Source organism: Chiloscyllium plagiosum, unplaced genomic scaffold (assembly GCF_037043375.1).
Source record: "Chiloscyllium plagiosum isolate Xiang-an unplaced genomic scaffold, Cpla_swu_hap1 HiC_scaffold_14, whole genome shotgun sequence".
Taxonomy (NCBI): domain Eukaryota; kingdom Metazoa; phylum Chordata; class Chondrichthyes; order Orectolobiformes; family Hemiscylliidae; genus Chiloscyllium; species Chiloscyllium plagiosum.
This window is the reverse complement of record NW_028270152.1, coordinates 62,857,209-62,860,926: the sequence shown is the minus strand read 5'-3', so window position 1 is coordinate 62,860,926 and position 3,718 is coordinate 62,857,209. Positions and strand designations below refer to the sequence as shown.

The following is a 3,718-nucleotide window of genomic DNA, read 5'->3' as shown; positions in this document are numbered from 1 at the left end:
TGCCGCAGCCAATTCCTGTGAGTCTGTCAGGTTCCCGGAGTTTGGGGGGGGGGGGGGGGGGGTCAGAAGAGGCTGCTGGGATGCCTGGTGCTGCAGGGGAGTGACCGCCCTGCCGCTGTTTGCTTGCTCCTTTTCCCTTTGGCGTTCTTCCCACTCCCAAATATTAATAAATAAGCATTCTGTAAGGTTTTAAATTAATAATTCCACCACATAAGTTGGCCAGGAATGGCAAAAAAAAAACACCAGTATGCCTTGGCTGTTATGCAGAGCTGTCCACAGCAGTTCAACAGAATTGCCGCCATCTTGCAAAGTCCTCTCCCTCATTTTTAATCAATGATTTTGTATCAGTTCAATCACAGCACATCTAGCTACTCCCAGAACTGTGTCAAACATTTGCATAGAGAATGCATTCACAGTATTCACATAAGTACTCACTTCAAGATGATTGCTTTAACTCAAAATGAAGAATATCTGAGCAAAAGCTATTTTGTGTAAGGACACACAATCTGAGAGAAAACACACAAATGCATAGTATGGCATCGCCAATATGATGCAACAAGTTACACTGACTCCAACCTTGGAAAGAATCCTCTTGCTGTGCTGACATGACATTTCTTTCAGCCACCATCTTGATATAAAACTAAAACCACATACTAAACTGTAATCAATAATAAAAAAGGAACAAAAATTTCTCAGTCATCACCAATCTTGCCAAGTAAATATTGTTTCAAAGTCAAATTCCTAAATCCAGCAAAGACATGAAAACTCTGCCAAGCTACCTCAAAACTGCTGATGCAACTGCAATAATCATAAATAGCCCAATGGGACAGCTTTTCTAGGTCCTTTGTAGAAGACGGATCTCCAACAATTTAATATTTTGAAATATCCCATTGTACTTCACAGGAGTATACCTGATTAAAATCTAACACAGCTACATCAAGAATTATTTGACCAGTTGATGAAAAGCTTAACCAACTATTTTCTTTTTCCAAATAATTCTTTAAAATACACAGGCAGAGATAAACTCAGGATACTCTGTTGAACAGGAATTCTAATGTTTTGGCCCTAATCTGTTTAAAAAGTATTGTACAGGAGGCCAGAATTAGGGGAACGCAGAAATTACAAGGGGTTAGATGAGGTTACAGAGATTATAAGGGACAAAGATTTGAAAGGATCTGAACACAAGGCTAGGAACTGTGAAATCAAGCCTTAGATGAACTGTTAGCTATTGTAAGTCAGTGTACATGGCAGCACTGCATGATGTTTTGATCATACTGAAAATGGATCATCAACATTCAAATATCATAATTTGATTCTAATGCTCAAGACTAAAAATTGTTTTACAAAGGATAAAAACTAACCTAAAATGGCTGTTGTAATCACCAGAACAGGCTGAACTAAACTCATGAAACCATCAGTGAGCAAGGATCAGGCAGACAGAATGAAAAATTAAACAATAGAAAAAAGGTCTCAAATTCAGACCTGCACTTCCCATTTGATTGACACTGTTTTTGGAAGGTACATGTTGTGATGAAACATTGTCTGCAAAGTAACCATCTTAGAAAGACAATGGGCAGACTCCAAAGTGAATGCATCTTTATAAATAGCCGATTCTAAGCAGCAGAGACAAGGAAGCTGGGTCCATAAAGCAAGAACAGAAGGCACTTTGTCTTTTTTAAAACTTGAAAACCTATGCTTGAAGGAAAATACTTAGAAGAATTGTGCACAGAGAATCTAAGACCTACAAATTTCACCAGTTTCTAAGTCTTCCATGCAAAAATTTATGTAGCTGAACAGTAAAGAATATATACGCTTAAGTCTGGCCTGCAGCCTTACAAGGGAGTGCCACATGGCTCAGATGTAATGTAACTCGTTACTATTTCCTTGTACACCACATAGCAATTAACAAAATAATTAGGACTCCGATCACTTTCACAACTCTAGGAACTTCAAACTGCAACGGCCTTTACTTTCCTATCTGCACAGATAGCCTTACCCCCACCCACCTTTCTATCTCTATAGACATGTACCCTTTTATTTTTAAGCTTATCACCTGTGTTCATGGGTTTGTTTGTTGTCACTTTTTTTCCAAAGGTTGAAGGAAACAAAACAGTCAAGAAAATGTTCTAATAATTGGCTCTTTATTACTGGTTGGTTAAATTATGTTTTAATTTAAACATGATAGCTGTATGCCAAAAATTAATATTTGTTCCAAATCACAAAGAGAAGGCTGAAAGAGGGAAGCCAAATCACTTTTCTTCATCTTTTTAAACCATGACCAGGGAACAGGATGTTTGAGAGATTAGCAAGTGTGCTGTTTTGTGTACAATTGCTTTGAGACTTAGCAGCAACTTCTTAAATGTAAGCTTACTGCCGGAATTCAAAGAAATCAGGTCAGACCAACGTGTACAACACACACTGACGATTCATGGGTACAGTTAGTTATCAGGCAGCCATTTTAGCCACCAACACTAACTTCAGTAAAAGCTCTTTACACACAAGAACAAATGTATTTTTCCTGCATATTAACAAACATCTCCCATTGATCTATCCGAATCCCCTCGTGATTTTAAATGCCTTATTTAGGTTATCCCTTAAACTCATCACAATGGCATCCACTGTTTGCCCAATCTCTCATTATAAGCAAGAAGAGTTTCTCTTAAATCTACTGGTCAGCTCCAGGATTGTTTCCAAGTGCAAACCCACTGGAAACTTCATAAGACTTCTTGAACAAGCCAATTAGTACCTGAAGGGTTAAATACGAGATCAGTTTCTCCCATCAGGATATAAAGGACTGTTCTTAAGAAGTGTTAATCAGTTTCTAAGTCTTCAGTGCTGGACTTTATATCGTTGAAGGAATATATACTCTCAAGGCTAGCCTGTATCCTCACGAAAGGACTATCATGTCACTCAGATGTAATGTACCTGGTTTTTAATAACTGCATAAAAAACATTGTTTATTAATGATGTGGACATGCCGGTGTTGGACTGGAGTGGACAAAGTTAAAAAAACACATCACACCAGGTTATAGACTGAGAGATTTAACATTGTCATGAAATATTTCACGTGGATATTCTTCCCCATTTGGTAGTAATAACTTGGATTAATATGGATTGGTGACATCTCAGATATTGTGTGTTTGTTTGTGTCCATTGGGACTAAAACTGCTTAAATTCTTCCTACTTTTGATGTCTAAAGTCATCGAAAGTGACTGCATGGATTACAACCCAGTTTGCAAGACAGAAGTTTCTTTTAGGATTAAAAAAGGGAATGAGAGAAAAGAAAGGGATAAATGTTGTTGTATTGTCTGTAAGCTGGGAATTTATTAGCCCAGAACCAATGGTATGTTTAAGTGCCTTCCAGGGCACTATTCAGGGCTGTACTATCTCGGCACAACATCGTAGGCTGAAGGGCCTGTTCTGTGCTGTATTTTTCTATGTTCTACTCGTGTCAGATTTATTGTCTAGCATGACACCAACCTAGGCAAGTCCCCGGACCAAGTAACTTAGCAAGTTAGAATTAACTAAAGTGTTCTAAGCTTTCCAAGCCTGAAAAGGGATTTCATTACATGATGCAGAAGACGATCCAAAGAAAAATAGATTTCACAAGAAAGTAAGTGAGATAGGAGCTACCACTGACAGACACAGAGACAGGCAGGGAGAGGGCGAGGGTGAGAGTGAGAAATAGACATGAGATAGAGGCTAACGGTGGAGCTCT

General features: G+C 38.5%; 1 protein-coding gene across 2 annotated transcripts in view; it reads right to left on the bottom strand.

Annotated features, from left to right (window-relative positions):
* The window catches only part of LOC122559107 (metabotropic glutamate receptor 7-like), an 864,629-nt gene that overhangs the window by 710,745 nt on the left and 150,166 nt on the right, over positions 1-3,718 (bottom strand). The gene's annotated exons all lie outside the window — the stretch shown is intronic.